Genomic DNA, 26,179 nt, shown 5'->3' with positions numbered 1-26,179 from the left:
ACATGTTGAAAAGAAGACAGACCTCGAAGACTGATGTCTGGTTTAATCCCCATTCTGTGACTTGGTAATGACCCAGGGCAAATTGCCTCCCTGAGCTTTAATGTTGTCATCTATAAAGTGGAGTGATGATCCCTATCTCACAGAGCAGTGATGAAGAATAAAGGAGTTGGTGTATGGCAGGCAGGAAGCCCTCCTTGGCACTTAGGATGCTAGCTGCTGGTGGTGGGGATGTGGACAGGACTTCATGCTCTAATAATCATGAGCGAGAGTGTCCTAGAGCACCAGTCACCAGGTCCTTGTGCATGCATTATCTCATTTGACCCTCACCATAAGCCATCAAGCTATCTCTCTACTCTCTTTAATTGCCCTGCTTGGGGCAAGAGTTGTTTACATTCAACCCTGTTTCCTGGCTTCCATTTACACCTCAAACCGCAGGAATCTGGCTTGAACCCACCACTCCGTGGGCCAAGGTCTGGCCAAGGTCACCTATAGTTCGCTCCAGGCAAATCTGAGCTGAGCAGACGCTTTTCAGTTCCTAGCTTATTGAGCATTCTTCCCTTCACTTCTAGGGTTTTCGTCCTGCTTCCCCAGGTGCTTCTCTGTGTCTTTCATGGGCTTCTGTCCCTCTATGGCACCTTCCTTGTTCTTAGTATTTTTGCAACTTGCCACATTCTCTTCACTCAGCTGCTGGAGTAGTCTTCAGATTTGATGATGTCATTTCCCTGCTCTGTGAAACCACCCTTGGCTTTTAGCCTCAAGACCACAGTCCTCAGTCAACATGGCCCTGAGGCCCCTGCCCTCAGGCGCCTTGCATCTCCAGTCTCATTTCAAAAACGAACTTATCCTTGGAATTCTCAGTTCCATCTCACAAGTAACTGAAATGGGTCACTCCCTCCGTCCTCAGTCAGGTTTCCTATGCTTTGGCTCTTGCTGCCTCCTCTGCCTGGAATGAATAAGCCCCCACCCTCCAGCCCACCCACGACCATTTGTCTGGCTACCTGGTCACCTTGGCCCAGCTGGGATGTGTCTCCTCTGTGCCCCAGCAAAAACCGTGTGCTACCACAATCCCAGTCCTTAATCACATGAGAAGCTGTCTCCTCTACTGGATGGCCTTGGGAGCAGGGCCAAGACTTGCTCAGCCCTGTGTTCTCAAGCCCCTAGAGCACAGTGCCGGGCACCCAGGACAGATGGGCAATACATTTTACTAAATGGAGACTTACCTGCTTTGTACAGTCCGTGGCTTGAAAGTTAAGCCTGATGTAATCTGAATGGTTGGCCTTTAATATCAGAGAAATTAACTGGTTCCTCTAGAATATCGATTAACAGTCACTCCAAACGGGGGATATATGCTCCATCATGTATTATTTGTTGGTGGAGAGTTGCCAGGGTGGTGGATCAGAAGAAAGAATGTTTTTTAAAGATACCCACCTGCCCAACTTTCCTCTAATTCATGCTATTTCTCCTCTTGCTAAGATAAAATGAAACCTCTGCCTTCTCTCTACTCTTATTACCTATGAGCGCTGGTTGGAAGGATTTATTAGAGAAAGCACTGAAATGCCCCATGCAGTCCCAACACAGGACTCTCTCTAGGTTTACGATGTGTAAAACCCCTTCTCCTTTGTTGCCTGTCCTAAACAGCAGGGAGATTCATTTAAGGAGAACAAGGCCTTCAGTACTTGTGGATTGAATCATAGGCACCAAGGCCTGCTAAGTCCTAGGTGTCCCCCAACTCTGCAGGTTCTGCCTCTCCTTCCCCACCTCCTATGCCCCAAATTTCCAAAAGGTACAGCTCATTCCTCCCCAAAAGTCCCCAGTCAGCTCCTGCTCTGTAGAAGTAGTTATCAACTCAACTCAGGCTGTGCTTTAGAATCATCTGGGAGTTTTGCAGGGTTTTGTTGTTGTTGTTGTTCATTTGTTGTTGCTGTTTGTTTTGTGAAAGAATCTTGCTCTGTTGCCCAGGCTGGAGTGCAGTGGTGCCATTATAGCTCAGTGCAACCTCTACAACCTGGGCTCAAGCGATCCTCCCACCTCAGCCTCCCAAGTAGCTGGTACTACAGGCATGGGCCACCATGCCCAGGTAATTTTAAAATTTTTTTTGTAGAGATGAGGTCTTGCCATGTTGCCCAGGCTCACGCCTGGGATTACAGACGTGAATCACTGAGCCTGGCCCCTCATGGTAGCTCTTTATGGTTATTGGTGATGTACGTCCCCTAGTAGACTGTCTGCCTCTGAAGGACGTCTGTAGCATAGACCAAAATGGCTTCAGCGTTGTTCTTAGTAACTATTAGATTGAATTCAATGGAAACCTCAGCTGCTTCTGGATTCTCCTGGGTTGTCCAGGAGTTGAACCCATCCTTTCCTCCTCCATGCTGGGCACCTTTTCTCTTTTGCCCTGATAGTTCACCCCTCATGAGGTGAGCTGTACCAGCTGCAGTAGGTCCAGTTTGGCTCAACCATTAATTGCAAGATTGTTTTGGGGGCCTATGAATGCACTTGGAGTGGTTCAGGCCAACATAGCTGAGAATACAAAAGCCATGAAGTGAACACTGCTTTGCAAATAGACTGATCAATTGATGGACCTCACAGGTTTTGTTTTAAATTTTTTTATTGATACATAATAGATGTACCTATTTTGGGGAGTACATATGATAACTTAATACCTTCATAGAATTTGCAAAGATCAAATCAGTGTAATTAGGATATTCATCACCTTGAATACTTTTCTTTAAGCTAAAATATTTGCTTTATTCCCTTCTAGCTATTTCAAAATATACCATAGATTATTGTAAACCATAGTCATCTTACTGATCTATCAAACACCAGGTCTTATTTCTTCTATCAAACTGTATATTTGTACCCGTTAATCAACCTCTCTTCATCCGCCCTCCTCCTCCCCTTTCAGCCTCTAGTAACCACCAGTCTATTCTCTAACTTCATGAGATTTACATTTTTAGCTCCCAAGTATGAGTGAGAACATGTGATATTCGCTTTTCCATGATTGGCTTATTTCACAACACAGCAACCTCCAGTTCCATGCGTGTTGCTGCAAATGATAGGATCTCATTCTTTTTGATTGCTGAATAATATTCCGTTGTGTATACCTCAGCTTTTCTTTATTCACTCATCCGTTGATGGATACTTAGATTGATTTCATATTTTAGCTACTGTGAATAGTGCTGCGATAAAGATGGGAGTGCAGATATTTTTTCCATATATTGAAACTTATAGATGTTACCCTAAAAATTTAATTCCCCTCAGTCTGAACTGCTTTGTTATCTGGAACTTCCTTTTTCAAACCCAAAGCTGCCTGTCATAACCCCGACCGGTTCCTACTGCTTGTCTTTAAATTTTCCATCCCAACAGGCCACCAGCCCTTCTACTATAAACTTGCTCATTCTTTTTTTGTTTTGTTTTGTTTTGAGGTGGAGTTTTTCTCTGTCGCCCAGGCTAGAGTGCAATGGCCCAATCGCGACTCACTGCAACCTCTGCGTCCCAGCTTCAAGCGATTCTCCTGTCTCAGTCTCCCGAGTAGCTGCGATTACAGGCATGCGCCACTACACCCAGCTAATTTTCTATTTTTAGTAGAGACAGGGTTTCACTATGTGGGTCAGTCAGGTCTCGAACTCCTGAACTCAGATGATCCGCCCGCCTCAACCTCCTAAAGCGCTGGGATTACAGGCGTGAGCCACCGCGCCCGGCATACTTGCGCACTCTTAAGTCCCTACTCTTTCCTGGTGATCCTCCCTTACCTAGAATGGGTTTTTTTAATCACTGAAAGCATCCTATCCACTGTTCAAGGTCAAATTCAAATGTCAGCTCCTGGGTGTCCCCAGCCAGAAATGATTCCCTTCTTATTTGTGCTTTTAAGATAACTATTTTCTTACCATTTAATTATTCTTCACTCAGTAAACATTTATTGAGCACCAAATATGTGCCAAGTTCACTTATCCATCCTCTCACTCCATATGCTATTTTTTTTTCTTTTTTTTTTTTTTGAGACAGAGTTTCATTCTTGTTGCCCAGACTGGAGTGCAATGGCACAATATCGGCTCACTGCAACTTCTGCCTCCCGGGTTCAAGCAGTTCTCTTGTCTCAGCCTCCGGAGTAGCTGGGACTATAGGCACGTGCTACCATGCCTGGCTAACTTTTGTATTTTTGGTAGAGACGAGGTTTCACCATGTTGGCCAGGCTGGTCTCAAACTCCTGACCTCAGGTGATCAGCCCACCTTGGCCTCCCAAAGTGCTGGGATTGTAGTGTGAGCCACCGTGCCTGGCCAGTACATATGGTACTATAATTACTTGGCTCTTATATGAGGGCAGAAGCTGAACCTTGCCTGCCTGCCCGCCCGCCTTCCCTCCCTCCCTCCCTCCCGCCTTCCTGCCTGCCTTCCTTCCTTCCTTCCTTCCTTCCTTCCTTCCTTCCTTCCTTTCTTCCTTCCTTCCTTCGGTGTCTCACTCTGTTGCCCAGGCTGGAGTGCAGCGGAGTGGCACGATCTTGGCTCACTGTAAGCTCCGCCTCCAGGGTTCACATCATTCTCCTGCCTCAGCCTCCAGAGTAGCTGAGCCTACAGGCACCCACCACCACACCCGGCTAATTTTTTTGTATTTTAGTAGAGACAGGGTTTCACTGTGTTAGCCAGGATGGTCTCAATCTCCTGACCTCGTGGTCCACCTGCCTCGGCCTCCCAAAGAGCTGGGATTACAGGCATGAGCCACAGCACCAGGTCAAATCTTGTTTCTTTTTCTATGTGCTTCCCTCCAGTCCTTCTTCCTAAGAGCAGTGCTTTTCATATGGTTGTGTGCAACAATGTGGTTGACTGAATTGAGTGTTGTTGAACATGGTCTTGGCAGTGTGAACTACACACATGTTTTTTTCTGTATATGAGTAATGGTATTTATTTTGACCTATCAAGGCTCTGTAAGGTATGACATCTACAGAACTTTGGGAAGTGACTTCAGAATGAAGGGAACCTCCAGTAAGGACACAGAGTGCCACCCTCCAAATCCTTCCAGCTGCTCTTACAGTGGATGAGAAACGCTTTCTCCAGAGTCCACCTCAGACGTGAAGATCTGAGTTGTTTGGTCACCAATCACGATGGCTTCACCACCGTCCTGCCTCCACTCTCCACTTACCTCATGCGAATTGTGTGTGGCTCTTCCTGCCAAGGTCAATGTTCTACCTGAACACACATTAGCTGATGTTCTTTTTTTTTTTTTTTTGACAGAGACTTGCTCTGTTGCCCAGGCTGGAGGGCAGTGTTGCAATCTTGGCTCACTGCAATCTCCGCCTCCCGGGTTCAAGTGATTCTCCGGCCTCAGTCTCCAGAGTAGCTGGGACTACAGGCATGTACCACCACGCCTGGCTGATTTTTGTATTTTTAGTAGAGATGGGGTTTCGACTGTTGGCCAGGCTGGTCTCAAACTCCTAACCTCAGGTGATCCACCCTCCTTGGTGTTCCAAAGTGCTGGGATTCCAGGCGTGAGCCACCGTGCCTGGCCATATTGGCTGATGTTCTGATTTGAGTCGCTGGAGTGTTCCCTACTGGGCTCGTGTGTACGTGTGGAGCATGGGTGCAGCCCTCCACAAGTCTGTTCCAGGGATGGCTGAAATCCCCCCAGACTCTCTTGCCAGACATCTCCCGTGGATTCCCTCTGCTTGTCTTTCTCTTGACCTTTTGCTAGTCATCAAAGGGTTTTCTGACAAGGTGTTTGCTTTCTCTGTGACCAACTGAGAGCGCTATTTGGTTTCCTGAGAACTAGATTAGGATTTTTCTAACTTTTAGAAAGGACTCCTAAGCCCATTTTTTCTGAAAGGCTAAACAGAAATCTCTCACTAACACTGATTTCAAATTCAGAACACAACAAATTCCCAAGCTCCACACCTTTCACAAGGTCTGTCTAACATTTGCAAGAGCAAGTTCTGTCCGTCTTTTTCCTTGGCCACTTGGATAGCACTTTCAGCCCTATCAGGGACTTGTCAAGGTGAAGAGAATGAAAGATTGAGTGAGAGACATAGTATGAAACTGTAACAAAAGCTGGGAGAAACGGAATGTTGCTGAAGGGAAGGTGGCTTTGTGCACAATGTAATTGCTGTGGGAAACGGTTTTTACAAAGTCAAGATGAATTGGTGTGTTAGTACAGAGATTTTTTTTTCTTTTACAAATGATCAAGGAAAATGGATTTTTAAAATGTAAACATTCCCTTGTAGTATTTACAGCTTCTCTAATATAGGAGGACAAAGGTCTCAGAGCTTAAAGTAAAAAATGCAGGAACAGAGAGATAACAGCTCTTTTACAGTTTGATTGTAATCTAAATATAACAAGAAAATCACTCTATACATAAGACATCGTGATGAATAAATATCTGGGTGAGGAGATTATTGAGTCTTTTTTCTTTTTCCTTACTTGTTCTTTCCTAAGGAGTTTTCTTTCTTTGAGAAAGGCCTTTGGTGATGAAGATAAATAGTGGTTGAATGAAAAGCCAATGTTGGGCTTTGCTGATAGAGGGTTTTGGGGAAATGATTTGTCAGGGCAGAGAAGCTAATAGATGAAATGTGAAACCTCAGAGATCACCCGGTTCAATCCTTCATTTTACACATAAGAGCACTGAATCCAGGCAGGTGTGATTTGAGGAGGCACAAAGCCTCATCTCACGACATTTCAGGACCCACCTCTGTCCTATATGACACATAAGAAATACACTTATTTTTCTACCAAACTGATGTCCTAATTAAAACCTTCTATTGGCTGGGTGTGGTGGTTTATGCCTATAATCCCAGGACTTTGGGAGGCCAAGGCTGGTAGATCACCTGAGGTCAGGAGTTCAAAACCAGCCTGGCCAACATGGCAAAACCCCATCTCTACTAAAAATACAAAAATTAGCCAGGCATGGTAGCAGGTGCCTGTAATCCCAGCTACTTGGGAGGCTGAGGCAGGAGAATCGCTTGAACCTGGGAAGCAGAGGTTTCAGTGAGCCGAGATGGCACCACTGCACTCCAGTCTGGGTGATAGAGAGAGACTCTGTCTCAAAACAAAAACAAAAACAAACAAACAAACAAAACCCACCCTCCCCCAAAAAATACCCTCCTAGGGAAGAAATCCTTGAATTACTTCCATAATGACTTCTATTCTCTTTGAGACCAGCCTGACCAACATGGAGAAACCCCATCTCTACTAAAAATACAAAATTAGCTGGGCATGGTGGTGCATGCCTGTGATCCCAGCTACTCTGGAGGCTGAGGCAGGAGAATCGCTTGAATCCGGGAGGTGGAGGTTGCAGTGAGCCGAGATCGTGCCACTGCACTCCAGCCTGGGCAACAAGAGCAAAACTCCATCTCATAATAATAATAATAATAATAATAAGACTCCATTTCAAAAAAAATGATAAAAATAAATAAATAAATAAATAAAAATAACAGGTTTTCTATTTGCCAATAGAAAATCTGTTATTCAGGGAAGGTCATTATTGCCCTGGGCATCTAATTTCATGTTTAGTGAATTTTGACTATGCTGGTTCTCACTCTTGTTGATCCTTGAGAGGTTTCTGTGCCTTTAGGTTTTGCTCCCAACCCCTAGAACTTTGTCTTAGTCAGTTTCAGCTGAATGAAACTGACTAAGTTATCCCATACACTGGGTGGGTTATAAACTACAGAAATTTATTTCTCACAGTTCTTGCCACTGGAAAATCTGAGATCAAGGTGCCAGCAGATCTGGGGTCTGGGGAGGGCCTGCTTCCTGGCTCACATCTGGCCTTCTTCTCACTGGATTCTCACACGGTAGGAGGTACTCTCTGGGCCCCTTTTCTTTTTTTTTTTTTTTTGTTGAGAGGGAGTCTTGCTGTGTCACCCAGGCTGGAGTGAAGTGGCACGGCCTGGACTCACTGCAACCTCTGCCTCTTGGTTTCAAGCGATTCTGCTGCTGTAGCTGGGATTGCAGGCCCCCGCCGCCACGCCTGGCTAATTTTTTGTATTTTAGTAGAGACCAAGTTTCACCATGTTGCCCAGGTTGGTCTCAAACTCCTGAGCTCAGGCAATCCACCCCCCTTGGCCTCCCAAAGTCTCCAGTTTACAGGCGTGACCCACCACACCCAGCCACTGGGCCCCTTTTCTAAGGGCACTGATCCCTGATCCCATTCATGACCAAATTACCTCCCAAAGTCCCCACTTCCTAATACCATCATATTGGGGATTAGGATTTCAACATACAAACTTTGGGGAGACACAAACATTCAGTTCATTGCATTGCCCCAAGCTCTCACTGCCTCCATAGGAAAGCACTTGGTAAGCAGTTATGTGGGGCAGGGCTGCGGAACCGTGGGTTTTCTCTGTGCGCAGGGCACAGGTCTACAGGCTCAGGCTCCGTTCCACAGTCAGACTTCTCACTGCTCCACTAGGCTCTGTGGCTGCTGAGAAGCTCTGTCCCCTGGCGCCAGCTCCGGCCTCAGCGGTCGCTAACACCGTTGGGGTGTCCTTTATGAGACGCGTGAGCCACCGCAGGCCCAGCAGGCCCAGCAGGCCCAGCAGTGAATCAGCAGCGCTCTCCTTCCAGGGAGGAGATGCGCAGCCACGCTCGCTACTCCTTGCGCGGACTGAATGCAGCAATTCTTTCCTAGCTGCTCACCCGCCATTCCCCCAACCCGCAGAGCTCTTGAGGGCAGTGATTGGATCTTATTTATTTATTTGTTTATTTTTATCTTGTTGTTTTTGTTGGTTTGGGGGCTTTTTTTTTGAGACAGAGTTTTAGTCTGTCGTCCAGGCTAGAGTGCAGTAGCTCGATCTGGGCTCACTGTAACCTCTGCCTCCTGGCTTCAGGCAATTATCTTGCCTCAGCCTCCTGAGTAGCTGGGATTACAGGCGCATGCCACCATGCCTGGCTAATTTTTGTGTTTTTAGTAGAGATGCGGTTTTGCCATGTTGGCCAGACTGGTCTCGAACTCCTGATCTCAGGTGATCTGCCAGCCTCGGCCTCCCAAAGTGCTGGGATTATAGGCATAAACCACCACTACCAGCCCATAGGAGGTTTTAATTAGGACACCAGTTTGGTAGAAAATTTTGCGTTTTTAGTAGAGATGGGGTTTCACCATGTTGGCCAGCCTGGTCTCGAATTCCTGACCTCAAGTTATCTGCCCGCCTAGGTCTCTCAAAGTGCTGGGATTACAGGGGTGAGCCACTGCGCCCGGCCTGTGTCTGATTTGTTTCTGCATCCTTGTATTTAACCAAGGGTGAGTGTTTAAAAGAGGTTTGTTGCGTGAAGTGATGCTCAGTGGCCATTTGCATCTGTAAAAAAACAAAACAAAATGCTTGCCTTTCTTTCTTTCTTTTTTTTTTTTGAGATGGAATTTTACTCTTATTGCCTAGACTGGAGTGCAGTGGCCTTATCTTGGCTCATTTCAACCTCTGCCTCTCGGGTTCAAGTGATTCTCGTGCCTCAGCCTCAGCTGGGATTACAGGCGCCCACCACCACGTCTGGCTAAATTTTTGTATTTTTAGTAGAAATGAGGTTTCACCATGTTGGCCAGGCTGGTCTTGAACTCCTGACCTCAGGTGATCCACCCACCTCAGCCTCCCAAAATGCTGGGATTACAGGTGTAAGCCACCGCGCCCAGTTAACACTTGCCTTTCACGTCAATCATTTATTAATGAAGCAGTCATTGAGCCCATCCTGTGGGCAGATGCCAGAGTAGTACTAGACATGCAGTCTCCACTCTCAAAGAACTTCCAGTTAACTAATATGACAAATAGAATCGGATAACTTAATCAAAGTGTACTGACCAGTGGTGGCCTCACGATGGGGACTAGACCCTCATCTTCATCAGAGGCACATTGGGAGAAAACCAATGCCATGAAAGTCATGTTGGATGTTGTGGCCATTGATAAAGTATGGTTAGCATTAGGTACAGTGCAGGTGAAAAATAATGGTTGGTATAGCCATTCAGTGCCTAATTGTGTTATATCCTTTATGTATCTCAAAGCATTTTTCATATAGGGGAGAAAAAGACTCAGAGCTTTCAAATCAAAGAACTTGGCATCTCAGACACTTTTCCAATGTCTCCCCTTGGTTATGAAGACAACTTCTTGTCTCCTGAGTCCTCCTCTGTTGACAATCTTCAAGAAATTATCTAAACGAGTTGCCTGGGATGTGGGTGTGATGGCTGGGGGGCACGTGAGTTTATGTCCTCCCGAATAGACTGCCCTTGACAAGAGATGCATTTTGTGACACCAGGAGCTAAACTTGTAAAACGTGTTCGAAGCTCAAAATGTATCATGTTTTACCTGAGAAAATAAGCGATCATATGAAATGTGTTGGAGAATGCACCCTGCTGCCTCTGCAAAATAGTAGAGTGGAGAGCAAATTCTGTCCATGCCTTGCCAGCTTTCAGGAGGGAGATGCAGGCAGGGAGATCTTTATTTGCTCAGCACCGCACGCCAGGCCATGCCCGTGACAGCCCCAAACGCGACTGTGAATAGCAAGTCTATCACAAGGGTTCTCAAATACGAAAGTCGAGTTGGAACAAAGAGCAGGCACCAGCCAGACTTCCTCTGTTAAAGATTATCCAACGCGTCACCTGGGTGCCAACATTCCCATAAATCCCAGCAGCTATAAGCAGCTCTCTCACCTAGTGTAACTGAATGGCTTTGAAACCCTGCCGGGGACCTCGTGGCATTCCATGAAACGACCTCATCACAGGGGAATGAACTTTATCTTGAAGCCTGTTAAGTGTGTTTGCTTGAAAGATGATTTACCATGCTCGACAATGACCAAATGTCCTAAATTAAACCTGATCCTCGTGTTATAACTCTGAATCTCACAATCTCATCGAGAGGAATAGATCAGCTAGGGAAGTGTAAATCTCTCTGGGATGGCCTTTCAGTGAATTGGAAGGCTGATTCCCAGTTGGGCAGAAGCAAAGACAGGAGGGTTTCTCAGTGGGGACAAGCAGAAAGCAGTGCCTGTCAGAGAGACAGGTTGACGGAAGCTCCCTCCCAAACTCTGCTTCATCTTTCTCCCTCTAGGTCCTAAATTTTTGTCTCTTTATCTTTTGGGAAGTGAGGCTTTCAAGGGTTCATGATTTGTGATAGAGAACATTAGCACCCCTTTCTGCCTTTTTTTTTTTTTCCTCACTCCATTGCCCAGGCTGGAGTGCAGTGGCACCATCTTGGCTCACTGCAATCTCTGCCTCCCAGGTTCAAGCAGTTCTGCCTCAGCCTCCCAAGTAGCTGGGACTACAGGCACGCACCACCAAGTCCAGCTTATTTTTGTATGTTTAGTAGAGATGGGGTTTCATCATGTTGGCAAGGCTGGTCTTGAACTCCTGACCTCGTGATCCATTTGCCTCGGCCTCCCAAAGTGCTGGGATTACAGACGTGAGCCACTACGCCCGGCCCCCCTTCTCCCTTTTCTAGGCCAGTAGGAGAAGCCAGTCACTGTGGGCAGCAACTGCACTGACCTCTTAGAGCGGCCAGAGCCCTCCCCGGCTCCGTCTTCCTTACTCTCTTTGCTCAGTCCCCAATGGCTTCCAAACATACAGCCTGGTTCTGAGAGGAGAATGGCCCACAACCCTTGCTGAAATTTCTTCCCTTTGCTCTAATTGCTCCAGGGCACTTACAATCCTGTTAAAGGATAGGGGCTAATCCATGGAAACCATTCGTGAACCCATAGAAGACAACAGAGTTCAAAAGAGGGCAGGAGGCAGGGTGCTGACACATTCTGAAAGACTGTACAGAAGGTAATCTTTGAGACTCCAGCAGTGAGTATGGCTTGGACAGGCAAAGAGAAGGTGTTTTAGATGAGGAACATGTCATGCCATAGATAGGTGGCAGGTACATGCTGGTTTTATAGGCCTCGATCTTCTGTGCTGTTTTGTTGAAACTTGTGCCAGAGCTGGGTGGTTTAAAAGTAAGGGTTGGGCACGGTGGCTCACTCCTATAATTCCAGCACTTTGGGAGGCCGAAGCCGACAGATCACTTGAGTCCAGAGTTTGAAACCAGCCTAGCCAACATAGTGGAACCCTCTCTTTACTAAAAATACAAAATATTAGCCGAATCTGGTGGTGCATGCCTGTAATCCCAGCTACTCGAGAGGCTGAGGGAGGAGAATCGCTTGAACCAGGGAGGTGGAGGTTGCAGTGAGCCAAGATTGCACCACTGCACTCTAGCCTGGGTAACAGAGGGAGACTCTGTCTCAAAAAAATTTATATTTATATAATAAAATAAAAGGCCAGGTGCAGTGGCTCACAACTGTAATCCCAGCACTATGGAGGCGGGTAGATCACTTGAGGTTGGCAGTTTGAGACCAGCCTGACCAACATGGAGAAACCCCATCTCTACTAAAAATACAAAATTAGGCCGGGCGCGGTGGCTCAGCCTGTAATCCCAGCACTTGGGAGGCCGAGACGGGCGGATCACGAGGTCAGGAGATCGAGACCATCCTGGCTAACACGATGAACCCCGTCTCTACTAAATATACAAAAAATTAGCCGGGCGAGATGGCGGCGCCTGTAGTCCCAGCTACTCGGGAGGCTGAGGCGAGAGAATGGCGTAAACCCGGGAGGCAGAGCTTGCAGTGAGCTGAGATCCGGCCACTGCACTCCAGCCTGGGCGACAGAGCGAGACTCCGTCTCAAAAAAAAAAAAAAAAAAAAAAAAAAATACAAAATTAGCTGAGTGTGGTAGTGCATGCCTGTAATCCCAGCTACTCTGGAGGCTGAGGCAGGAGAATCGCTTGAATCCGGGAGGTGGAGGTTGCAGTGAGCTGAGATCGCACCACTGCACTCCAGCCTAGGCAACAAGAGCAAAACTCCATCTCAAAAATAAATAAATAAATAAATAAATAAATGTAGAATCAGGCCAGGTGTGATGGCTCATGCCTGTAATTCCAACACTTTGGGAGGCCAAGGTGGGAGGATTGCTTGAGGCTGGGAGTTTGAGACCAGCCTGAGCAATATAGGGAGACCTCATCTCTTCAAAATCAGCTGGGCATGGTGGTGCACACCTGCTGTCCCAGCTACACAGGCGGCTGAGGCAGGAAGATCACTTGAACCCAGGAGTTTGAGGCTGCAGTGAGCTATAATTACACCACTGCACTCCAGCCTGGGCAACAGAGCTGGACCCTGCCTCAAAAAATTAAAAAAAGCAAAGAAGAAGAAGGAGAAAAGTAGAATCAAAACGCTGTGCTTCTAGAATTGGGCAGCCAGTCTCAGGGAGAAGCTAGATCTGAGGACCACAGAGGGGTCTTCCAGCTCTAGAAGCTTCAACATGCATAGCCATGAGTGTGAGTGGACCCTGGGTGCCCTATGGACATTCTGCTGACCTGAGGTTACTTACCTTTCTTAGCTGATGAAGCTGTTTGTTACAGAGGACGGCGAGGATTTCAGAGTCAGACACAGCTGGGAGGAAATTCTAACTCTACTCTTACAAGCTTGTGCTATCTTAGATACGTGACCAATTTAAACGCTTTGCAAAATCGGAATAATGATGCCCTCTTTCCAGAGTAAATTTGTGGGAAAATACAAGGTAATATATAAAATTCCAGGGGCCCATAAATGCTGGTTTCCTTTTTTCTTCCCGTTTCACTTTTCTGGAGGGATTTTTTCCTCCTCTAAACCTTCACTTCTCCTAGCTGGAACTTCCTTTCTCACTCCCCCCCACCCCCCCACCCACCCCAAATTGTCCCTGGTCTCCGTCTGAAGGACCCAAGTGTGTGTGTGGAAAGATTAAGCTGCCCTTTTTATAAAGCAGAAATGTATTCGAAATGGGGCACATCAAAAGTAAATGTAGGTGACAAATGTTTATATTTGGAAAGTGTTTCTGCTTTGATCCTGGTCTCTACTTTTTTGAGAGTTTGACAAATGTGCCCTCTGTGCCTTGGCGTCAAACATCTTCAGTCAGCAGAGCACTTTACTTGACGGAAAACTCATTTGATCCTGCACTTGCTGCTCCCTGCAATCTGCGAGATTCAAAGTCACAGAATAGAACTCCCCTTGTCTTCCTGTCGCACAGCCCAGAGCCAGTGTGGCTGGGCCAGGGATGGGCCATGCCTGCTTCTCTAAAGTCTTGCTCTTGGGACTGCAAAGCCAGAGACTGATGGAGGCCATCCCTGGCTCCTTTCTCCGAAGTATACTTGGCCATCACGAGTGGTTCCCTGACATCCGGTCTCCCTGCCTCCTCCATGAGCTCACATTGAGCTTTTTCTGAAAAACCTCTAACCCAACCACATTGGAAGATGCTAAAGGTGGTTTCCCAAGGGGAACTTCACGGGTGGTTGTGTGGCATTGAATGCTGAGGAAAGTCTCCATACAGTCAGCTACAGAATTGATTTTTCCAGGGTTTCTTGCCAAATCTTGCCCAATCTTTGCAGGCAGGTTATAAAGAGGCTCCATGTGTGTGGTGGCTCAGCGTGACAAGGGTGTGCCACAGCCTCGTGCTGTTTTCAATGCTCCAGTCAGGAGGACCTGCGGCCAGCTGCACCGCTGATTTTTACTGGGAGGTCTCCTTGTTCACAAAGTGGTTTCTTTCAGTCCAGACTGATTTCTTCCTACTTTCGGACCTGTGAACTGAACACAGGAAAGAAGGCTACTGGGATGGTATCCGCTATTTCTGCCAGGGTCACTGTCCAACCAGGCAAAACAGGATCCACTCTGAGTATTTCCAACAGAAGGACTTCCATGCCAGGAACTGGCTATGTGGGTGAAGGAATGGCTGAGAAGACAAACGGGACAGTGAGACAACAGAGAGGTTGGCTACTGTAGGAAGCCACTGCCACGCCAGGCTGGAGGGACAGAGGAGGAGGTGGTACTACTTGGGTGTAGGCGCTAGGGTCACCTAGCAGAGGCTGGGACCACCAGGGGTCCATCTCTCAGCAGCTCGAGCCCTGGACAAGATGCATCCTCTACAGTGGAGACAGAGTGGGGAGAACGGTTCCTCTTTCTCCTCCCCATCTCCCACCATTGGACATTGCTACATCTGGACAGAAGCCATTGATACAAGTCCTGGGAAATAGCCTGCAGGGGCGGCTACTCACTCCCCAAATAGCAAGGAGTGGTGAGGAGGTTTTTTTGGTTCCCCCTGGTGCTTAGAAGCCTGCTCTTCTTTCTTTCTCTGAAAACCAGAAAGCAGTAGTAGGAGGGGAGAAGGCCGGGATTCTGCAAAGAAAAGGGCATAAATGGCCTGTGCACAGCACAGTCAGAGCTACCCTCCGGTGTGGGGGTGCCCGGCAGGCCTCACTGTTCTCACAGCACCGCTCATCCCTAAATAACTCTGGGGCTGTCGCACCAATAGCTGTGGCCTACTGCTCCTTTCTCTGAAATGAAAGAATGGCACTTCCAAGAATGCTCTGGGTGGCATTTCCAAGAATGCTCTGGGCTGGGATTAGCAGGCTATGAATTCTCCCAGGGGTCATGGAGAAATGTGCCTCTTACATGCCTCAATAACTAAGAGGCTCCCTTGTTTGGCTCCACATGGTACATGCTAGGTTGTGGTGATGCTCTGGGTATGAGAACATGGCTGATTCTGGAAATCTCCAGCTTAGTCCACAACTCTTACATGATTGCTCTTACGCGGCTTTACAGACACTGCCTTCTTATCTCTATACATCTTGTGAGAATATGTTTTTTGAAAATTGGAGGTTGCTAAGCAACTCTCTGAAAATGTGGGCCTGTAGATTTTATGCTTCTGCGTCACCTTGGGAAAGATGTACCGCTGCCGTGGGCCTCAGTTCTCTCTGACAGATGGGAGAGTTACAGAAGCTTTCATTTCTGCACTTGAAAAACGGGTTGTGGAAATGTAAAATGAGACCAGAGATTTCAAAATATTTTGTAAATTGCTCATGGTTTCTTTCTTTTTTTTGTTTTTGAGATGGAGTCTTGCTCTGTCGCCCAGGCTGGAGTGCAGTGGCTCGATTTCGGCTCACTGCAAGCTCCGCCTCCCGGGTTCATGCAGTTCTCCTGCCTCAGCTGCCCGAGTAGCTGGGACTACAGGCGCCCGCCACCACGCCTGGCTTATTTTTTGTATTTTTCATAGAGACGGGGTTTCTTTTTTTTTTTTGAGACGGCGTCTCGCTCTGTCGCCCAGGCTGGAGTGCAGTGGCCGGATCTCAGCTCACTGCAAGCTCCGCCTCCCGGGTTCCCGCCATTCTCCTGCCTCAGCCTCCCGAGTAGCTGGGACTACAGGCGCCCGCCACCGCGCCCTGCTAGTTTTTTGTATTTTTTTTAGTAGAGACGGGGCTTCACCGTATTAGCCAGGATGGTCTCGATCTCCTGACCTCGTGATCCGCCCGTCTCGGCCTCCCAAAGTGCTGGGAGTGCAGGCGTGAGCCTCCGTGCCCTGCCTGCTGATGCTTTTTAAAAAAATTTGAGATAGGGTCTCACTATGTTGCCCAGGCTGGTCTTGAATTCCTGGGTTCAAGCAAACCTCCCACCTCAGCCTCTTAAAGTGCTGGGTAAATGCCAATGAATAAATTAACGAATGAATAAATGCATAAAATATCTGCCCTCAGGAAATAGTCTAGTGGGGGTGGCAGATATGTAGATAGAATCAGAATAAGGCTCCAGGTCTCATCCCATCTCCTAATCCTCGTGCTGGGCTAGGTCCTTGACCCATGTGCTAGGTCCACATGGCATCTGATTGAATAGGTGCATTAATGATTCCCATTCTTTCTTGCAAGCAGCTTTGCAACCACTCTTCTATTAATCTTGTGATGGCCTTGAATTGTGGGCAAGCAGACAGAAAGTGGGTTTTTGCATGAAGAAACAGAGACCTTACTAAGTAAGCTAAATGGATTGCCCACTTCACAGCAAATTGAGAGGGAGTCAGGTTGTGGGCTCAGTCTCCTCACCTTGACCAGAGCCACTATCTTTGGTTAAATAACCAAAGTAACAAATGTTGGCTATAAATTCTCTGACTATATTTGGTTAATTATCGAACTTGCCAACTAAGAGTAGCATTAAAAGTATTTGACACTTTACTGTTAACCTCTCTTGAGAACCTCATTTTTGGAAACAAGATGTTAAAACCCTCGGTGGCTAGAGAGAAGAAAAACCAGCTGATATGCAATCTGTGCTTAGGTATTAAAGCTTCTCTTAGTAACTGCCCCTCTCCACTTTTCTTTTTTTGATGAACAACACATAAATACCAGTAGCAATATGTCTAGGATTAGTAAGTCAATTTTCCATGATAAAAGAAGCATTTAAAAAAAAAAAAAAAACCTGGAAGATAGTTTGAGGAAATAGAAGTGTTAACTTCATGAGGAAAGAGGTCAGTGGTAGTTCTAGGTCTCTACAGAAGGGGAACTAATATTTCCTTGTATAAGGAAAAGCAAAAGGAGAATCAAGTTGTGACTGTGCCCCAGAGGGCAGCCAAAAGGCCAGAGCTTATAAAAAAGCAGAGTGAGCAGAATAAACCAGTTGTCCTAGGACTTAGAAAAGTGCACTGGTGGCAAAAGAGAGAGAAAAGAATAAAAATCTGTCTCTATAATTTTTTTTTTTTTTTTTGAGATGAGTCTCGCTCTGTTGCCCAGGCTGAAGTGCAGTGGCGTGATCTCGGCTCACTGCAACCTCCGTCTCCTGGGTTCAAGCGATTCTCCTGTCTCAGCCTCCTGAGTAGCTGAGATTGTAGGCACGTGCCACCACACCTGACTAATTTTTGTATTTTTAATAGAGACGGGGTTTCATCATGTTGGTCAGGCTGATCTTAAAATTTTTTTTAAAAAGGCTGGGGACAGTGGCTCATGCCTGTAATCCCAGTACTTTGAGAGGCTGAGGCAGGAGGATCACTTGAAGCCGGGAGTCTGAGAACAGCCTCGGCAACGTAGTGAGACCCCATCTGTATAAGTAATACCACTAATATATAAATTATTTATAATATCATGTATAACATATAACATGTAATATAAGATATATATACATCTTATATAATATAAGATATATATATTATATATCTTATATTATATAAGATGTATATTATATCTTATATTATATACATCTTATATAATATAAGTTATATATGAACTTGCCAACCAGGTTGTGTGTGTTTGAGCACTGGCATGTGGATGGCTAGACAGTGCTGTGAGGAAATGGGAAGCCTCTTTAGGCTGTCATTCTTGGTTCAGGGGACTTCATATAATGAGGTCACCATCACCATACTTTCTGAGCTTCTCATACAGGCTGGAGAAGGCTTCAAGGGATGAGGCTTCCTTTTCAGTCAGGAGTATGATAGCTTTGATGGACAAGACTCTATACAACCATATTATTATATGTTATATATGTTAACAATACAATATATATATATTATAAGATGTTAACATTATAAGATAGATATGATACATATTATGCTATATTATGTCTTACAATATATAAAATATATTATGTTAATATTGTATATTATTATATTATATATGGAAATTTTTTTGTTTGTTTCATAGTATAGAAGTAAGTGGCAATAGAAAGACCCATACATATGAATGACTCAGAATTTTGGACAATAATCAGGAAGCATCCCCATGTCTGGTAGACAATGCATAGCCAGTTGCCTAGAACAGCTGAGGTGTTCATTTGCTCCCCATCATTTCCCCATGCTGGAAATGATTCCAAGGGGAGCCAGCAGCCATGTGGCCGTGGGGACCTCATCACTGTTTGCCCTTTTTATTATCAGGTAGCATTATGGCCCCCATTTTTCAATTGGTTCTGGCTGTCAGATCTAATAGTTGTGCTTTTTGTGGGAAAAAAAATGTTTAATATCTTTTTTGTGGGAGGGGCTGCAAAATGAACTTTCAAAATGGGGATTATAATACCGAAAGGCCGAGAAGCTTTGCGCTGTGGTTTTGAAGGCAAACCTTTCACTTCTGCCCTTAAGTCTGCTCTTTTTCTTTTCTCTCAGAAGTTCTGCTGCCTGAGAACTAGTCAGTTGGGTCAATAGCCAACACTCTAGTATAGGAGACACAGGTTTGCAAAGAGGATTCTTCATGGTGGTCAAAGCAGAGGAGGCTTGGTCTTTTCTTTGCTTTATCAACTTGAGCTGTGTCTGGAGTGGATGTGAACACTTTTCTCAGTGGGGTTGGGCTGGGGGAAGCTAACTCTTTCCCATGCTGCTCCCGCCCCGGGAATGCTATCAGGGAAAGACTAAGGGCAACATGGCTCCCATGAAATGAAGCTCAGCTCTAAGCTGATATTTTACAACTAAAACCTATTTCCATTCTAAGTTTGTATCTCTTCTCAAAAGTCCTAAGGGCTGTTGATGCCTCTGTGTGTGTTTGTGCATTGAAACGTGGATGGGGGCTAGCTGGCGCTGGCAGGGGGGAACAGGAAGCCTCTTTAGGCTAGTCATTCTTGGTTCAGGAGACTTCGTATGATGAGGTCACCATCGCTTTACTTTCTGAGATTTTCATACAGACTGGAGAAGGCTTCAAGGGATGAGACTTCCCTTTTCAATGAAGAGTATGACAGCTTTGATGGGCATGACTATACAACTTTTCTTTGACTCACTTGAGCTTTTGTAATAATCTCTTTAGACCAAACTGACTCTATACAACTTTTCTTTGACTCACTTGAGCTTTTGTAATAAACCCTTTAGACCAAACCGACTCTATACAAACTTTCTTTGACTCACTTGAGCTTTGTAATAATCCCTTTAGACCAAACCACCAGCAATGTGGCAGACTAACTTATACACAGGTCGACACCACTGATTTTTATCCTGGACAGCTTATGATGGAATCTTATGTTCCAGAATTAAAACTTAAAAATGAAAGTTCATCATATTCTTCCAACCTACTGAGGAAAACTGGCTTCTTTTCTGGAGTTATTTTTACCTTTTCTTTAATCTTATTTTGTGTCTGGAGATATGAAGTATTGTGTGTGAAATTCAGTTCTTCACCCCTCCCCACACTGCTCCCCCGCCCCCCACCAAGGTGGAGTCTTGTTCTGTCTCCCAGGCTGGAGTGCAGTGGCATGATCTTGGCTCATTGCAACCTCTGCTTCCTGGATTCAAGCAATTCTCCTATCTCAGCCTCCCAAGTAGCTGGGATTACAGGCATGCATAACCATGTCTGGCTGGTTTTTGTATTTTTAGTAGAGATGAGGTTTCACCATGTTGGCCAGGCTGGTCCTGAACTCCTGGCTCAAGTGATCCACCCACCTTGGCCTCCCAAAGTGCTGGGATTACAGGCATGAGACACCACACCCAGTCTGAAATTCAGTTCCAATGAAAGATGCTATCCAATTAAAAAAGGGGAAGATAATGTTAGAAATCCTCTCACTTCTATAGTTATTTTTGGCCGAGTCTTTTTGAACGTTCTAGCCTTTCAAAAAACCAACACTACAATAAGAAAACACCTAGGAACCTCTTGTTTCTTGACATTTAAGCCTGTTGTCTCTTTGGGAGTAATTCATATTGAGATTTAATAGTGTGATTTGGATCCCTGGCTTTTCTGAGTTTCATGCATACCAGGAAAGGGGCTATGGAAAACCATGTGCTGAAACACAATTGTAGACAAGTTGGGTTGGAGAAGCTGTGGAGCAGCAAGTCCTGGTTAAAAAAAGCGAACAACAAAAAATGCTTGAGATTTAAATTCTCTTTTTTTCATGGAAAGGTGTGGGCCTATGGGTGGGAAAAAGGTATAATAGTGAGGAATGTGTGGGTATCTAACGAGTAAGTTTAATTTGACCTTTGGGAATTTATTAACTTGTTATTGGGTTGAAGTTCTAACCTGAGATCTAAGAGTCTTCTTCAATAACATGCATGATTTGGAGGCGGGTGAGGTGGGAGCTCCATTAGTCATCCGATTCAGTTATCAAGAAAGCTCAGAATTGGGCAGGGAACAGAATGGGGCTCTGTATGTAAGTGTCTTCTGCTATCTGTCTGCCTGACATTTGGACTTTCTATTGTTCTCCTTGTGAGATTACACCTTGTTGCCCATCCCAGATCACTTTTAAGTTTCTCTGTTCTCAAATTCCTCTGGAAATGAGGTTCCCGGAGGAACAGGCAGGCAGCAGCTACCATGTCTGGATTGCTTGCCTCCACGTTCTCCCTACCAGAAGGTGGTGGAGATAAGAGCAGTGGCCACCCACCCAGCCCTGCCTTGTGGAGCCGGCCAGACTTTGTTGGCTGAGGGGACAGCTGGCCGGTGTCTGGCAAGAACAATAAGGAAGAGGTAGATCAATCAGGTCGTGCAAGCTCTGACCTGCAGAACTCTTTACTGATTGCTCAACTCTTCCCTTTCTTCCACTCCAAGGGACAAAAAGTTTAGGCTTTTCATCACAATGTTCCCCTCCAGTTGGTCTCTACCCCCAGGTCCCCTTTATACAGCTGTGGAGTCTCCATGAAGACCCCGAGAGATGTTCCGTCTGGATTCCAAGTTTATGACTTTTCTAGGGACCGCCTCCCTTGTAGAGACTGCCTCCCTTGTTGACAAGTCTAATACCCGTGCTGGGTGGAGGTGAGGGGCAAAGATAATAGGGCTGGAGAGAATCCCCCAGAGCCCTCGGAAACAGCAGCTCGCAGCTCAGTGAAGGAGGGAGTTGTTAGCAAAAGTAGGGCCTTGTGAAGGCTCTGGGGGTATTTGCCAGAGGAAGGGTCCGATGTTCAAAAGGGATTTCATCCTTAAGCAAAAAGCATTTAGCAGCCGTCTGACTGATCATTTGGAGGAGGGGGAGATATTATGCCAATTAAGTCAAGACAATAGCATCTTGTTCCCCTTGCAGTGAGCCCTGACAAAATTGCCTGTCCAGGGGAAGAAAAGTATTTCATTATTTCACCTTTGAAAAAGGTTAATCCTTTCTGTATTTCCTCTCTGGGGGCGGGTGTCCTTTGTTCTTTTGCCTCTGACCCATAGCTACTTCTCACGTTCAGTTTCAGGGGAAAGAACTTGGCATTTTTTTTAAGTGTGTGATTAAATGACTGAGCTGTTAGACAAGGGAGGACCAATCTCAGGGATTCTGTAATCAGTAAAACCAGCAGTGATACCATGGGGACCTCACAGGATTCTCATTCCAGGCTGGAGTTGTGAACACTCTAGAAGCTCCCGCCCGTCCCTGAGGGATTCCCGGGTGGGCCCCTCAGCAATGCCTCTTTTTGTTGCTTGTTTGTTTGTTTGTTTTTTGAGATGGAACCTTGTTCTCTCACCCAGGCTGGAGTGCAATGGCAGGATCTTGGCTCACTGCAACTTCCGCTCCCCGGGTTCAAGCGATTCTCCTGCCTCAGCCTTCCAAGTAGGTAGGATTACAAGTGTGCACCACTACCACGCCCGGCTTATTTTTGTGTTTTTAGCAGAGATGGGGTTTCACCATGTTGGCCAGGCTGGTCTCGAACTCCTGACCTCAGGTGATCGGCCTGCCTCAGACTCCCAAAGTGCTGGGATTACAGGTGTGAGACACCACGCCCGGCCTCAGCACTGACTCTTGCTCAGCATTGACTCATGGGCAGACATGAAACTCTGCAGAAGATCTTTTAGATTCAGGAGGCCACCAGCTACCACATCGATGCCCTTACTGCAGGATAGAAAGTAGACAGGGAAGTCATTGCTTTCCAGAATCACTAAACTTGGAAACTGGGAAGGATCTCAAAGCTCGTCAAGCCCAGTGTCTCCATTTTACAGGTGAGGAAGCTGAGGCTGGAGCCACCTAAGTGACTTTCCCAAGGTGGAACCACAAGTCAGCTGAATGAGTCTAATACACCTCGCAGCACACCACAGTGCAAGTCCCCATAGGTGGCAGGCTCCACTGGCCAGGCACAGCGGCTCACGCCTGTATTCCCGATACTTTGGGAGGCTGAGGTGGGAAGATCTCTTGAGCCCAGGAGTTTGATGCTCGCTTGGACAACATAGTGAGACCCCTTCTCAGAAGAAACAAAAGTGTTATAGGGCCCAGGAATGTTAGAAAACAAAAGGGAAAGAGGCCAGGTTCAGTGGCTCATGCCTGTAATCCCACCACTTTGGGAGGCCGAGGTGGGTGGGTCGCTTGAGATCAGGAGTTCGAGATCAGCCTGGTCAACATGGTGAAACCCCGTTTCTACTAAAAATCCTAAAATTAGCTGGGTGTGGTGGCGCGTGCCTGTAATCCCCAGCTACTTGGGAGGCTGAGGCAGGAGAATTGCTTGAACCTGGGGGGTGGAGGTTGCAGTGAGCCAAGATTGTGCCACCGCACTCCAGTCTGGGTGACAGAGAGAGACTCTGTCTCAAAAAAGTAAATAAATAAAAGGGAAAGTTAGAAACCCTGCCTCACATAGTTCCCCAAGTCATTGTGTTCCTAGCCTGGTCAGGAAGTTCCAAGCATCCTTTTATCAGTCTTCAAAGTTGTTTTAATCATGACCCATCTTTCACTGAGGAATGAGTCTTCCTTGTACTAGTGAGGAATGCCGATTTTACCATCCTCCTCCTCTAGGGTGACCTTTTCTTTCAGGTAAAATGCAAGGACCTCGCCTTTTCTTAGAAGGGTAAATGATGAAGAGCATCTTTTCCTGACTTTGGTTATCACCTTGCTATGGTCTCACCTCCAAAGGAGTGGTAGAATCAGGCTTCAGGATTCTCTGCTGGCCATGGTTCTCCTCTCATCATTCTGGGCACTGGGGGGCAGGTGACCCAAAAGGAAAACTGGAAGCTGGTCCTCATCCCACTGCAGAGGGAACCTTTTCTGGAAACAGACTGGGTATATTTTGCTCACTATTGATATTTTAATGGGAGCAACAGCTTTCCTGAGGACCTGACCGTAGGCATCAGTGTCAACTATCACTATGGTGTGTGAGTGTCCAGAAATGTTGGTTTTTTTGTTTTGTTTGGTTTTTTTTTTTTTTGAAATGGAGTCTCACTCTGTTGCCCAGGCTGGAGTACAGTGGTACAATCATAGCTCACCATAGCTTTGAACTCCCGGACTCAAGTGATCCTCCTACCTCAACCTCCCAAGTAGCTGGGACTACAGGTATGTGCCACCATACCCAGCTAATTTTTGTATTTTTTGCAGAGACAAGGTCTCTTAATGTAGCCCAAGCTGTTCTCAGGCTCCTGGGCTCAAGTGGTCCTCCTACTTCAGACTCCCAAAGTGCTAGAACTATAGACGTGAGCCACCGTGCCCAGCCAAGGTTAATTTTTGAATATGCAATTGATTGGGAGGCTTAATAATACTAATGAGGGTGCAGTATGTGTGTGTGTGTGTTTGTGTGATTGTGTGTGTGTTTAGTGGAGAGTAGGGAGGAGGATACTGGCCTGGCCCTAGACTAAATCTTTGGGAAGGACATTTATTGGAAATGTTAGTGGGATGCATGGGAGCTTGCAGAATTACCTAATAGCGGGAGTTCTTTGAGCTGACAAGCCTCAGAAATCAAGTCCCTAGGGCTGCCCCACTCAGCCCTCAGTACTTTAGTCACAGCATGCTTGCTGCCCATGATTTGGAGTATATCTTGAGTCCTCCTAGAACATTGATCTACTTCTCACTGTTCTGTCTGGCAGTGCACACTTATGCATTTCCTTGTCCCGGGGTCCTTCTCCTCTGTTTCTGAGATAAAAGGGGTACAGGGGTTGTTAGGCCATGAAGACTTCCCCATCTTTTATTCTTTACTATTCTCTCTCATCAAAAAATGATAAAATATCAGAGATCCCAATTTTACTTTTATTTGCAGTTAAAAATAATTTTGATACTTTTGATATTAAGAGGATAGTAAAGAATAAAAGATGGAGAAGTATGCTTCCTCCCAATTCCCAGACCCCCTTTTGCCTCAGAAGCAGAGTAGAGGGACCCCAAGACAGGGAAATGGGTGAGTGTGTACTGGCGCTGCCAGGCAGAATCACAGAGCTGGAGGGGACTCATGCGTGACTGTCCGTTCATCATCCTAGCCTTGACCTCTTCATTCCTCAGACTTCTCCAGAAAGGAAAACAGCAGTAGTGGGAAGGGCTGAGGGGAGGTCAAGGGGCAGTTAGGGAAGGGGTTATGAGGGCTATTTCTTGGACACTCCTAGCACAGGCCGTGGCAAGAGCATGAAATTGCTCTGAAGTATGGATCGAGCTGTTACCATTCATTAGAGGCTTATGTGAGGATCCAAATAGCCTAACTGGAGTTGATTGACTCTCCTGGCAGATAGAACCACTCCAATTTTCTTTCTTTTCATTCTTTCTTGAGAGATGGGGACTCACTCTGTCACCCAGGCTGGAATGCAGTGGCGTGATCATAGCTCACTGCAGCCTCAAATTCCCGGGCTCAAGCAATCCTCCCACCTCAGCCTCCTGAGTAGCTGGGACCACAGGCACATGTCACCGTGCCTGGCTAATGTATTTTATTTTATTTTTTGCAGAGATGAGAATCTCTCTCTGTTGCCCAGGCTGGTCTCCAACTCCTGACTTTAAGTAATCCTCCTGCCTCAGCCTCAAAGAGCTGGGATTACAGGCATGAGCCACAGTGCCCAGTCCCATTCCCATTTTCTGAATCTTTCAGAGTTTCTGATTGCCTTGAACTGCCAGAAAAAGCTGCTGTAAAACCTCGATCTATCACTGCTGCTCACAACCACCCAAACCATCTTCAACCCTCTGCCCCTCTGGCATGTGACTGGCCTGCGTTTCAGGAGGTGAAAGATCAGACCTTTGTGATGTGTTAAAGCACTCAGCAACCCAGAAATAAACACGCACGCCGATGTTGATTTGAGAACTAAAGGATATCTTTCAAGTCCAATAAATGTGATAAAAATAAACAACATCCTTTCATAAATTTAATGGAGCATGGCTCTGTGTTTATCTTGTGTCATGTACTTGAGATTACCCCGCTGGAAGAAGAAAACACTTGATGAATGCAGGGAGTCTATTTTGTAATTTGCAGTGGTTGGAAACTATTTTCCTACTTCCTACCTTGCCCTTTTTTGGCTTCTCTAAGGAAGTTGTTAATGGTGCACTTTACAGTATTAGAATGCAGCAACTTCTAATGAGAAATCCAACAGATTCCTAGGTTGCAGCCACCCTCCTATTTGGTAGCTGGTTATAAAAGGATTCCGTGTTCTTTTTTCTTCTACCCAGTGGCTGAAGAGTTTTATTTGGGGTATTACGATATCTGAGAATAACAACAACGGTAGTAATAACAAAAACAATAATACTAACCAATACATCTAATACATATCGACGTGCCAGAGAAAGCACTTTTTAAAACTTTATTTTTTTAAGACAGAGACTCACTCTGGAGTGCAGTGGCATCATCTCAGCTCACTGAAACCTCCGC

General features: G+C 46.1%; 1 long non-coding RNA gene across 1 annotated transcript in view; it reads left to right on the top strand.

Annotated features, from left to right (window-relative positions):
• Nucleotides 1–25,644, top strand: part of LOC117063858 — a 43,973-nt gene extending 18,329 nt beyond the window's left edge. Inside the window, exons 2-3 of the long non-coding RNA XR_004429127.1 lie at nucleotides 4,915–5,168; nucleotides 25,269–25,644. This is a non-coding gene — a long non-coding RNA (uncharacterized LOC117063858). The remainder of the gene's footprint in view (nucleotides 1–4,914; nucleotides 5,169–25,268) is intronic.
• Nucleotides 25,645–26,179: the final 535 nt, after the last annotated feature.

Source organism: Trachypithecus francoisi, unplaced genomic scaffold, assembly GCF_009764315.1.
Source record: "Trachypithecus francoisi isolate TF-2019V2 unplaced genomic scaffold, Tfra_2.0 Lachesis_group19, whole genome shotgun sequence".
NCBI classification, from domain to species: Eukaryota; Metazoa; Chordata; class Mammalia; order Primates; family Cercopithecidae; genus Trachypithecus; species Trachypithecus francoisi.
This window is presented reverse-complemented; position numbering and strand designations above follow the sequence as displayed.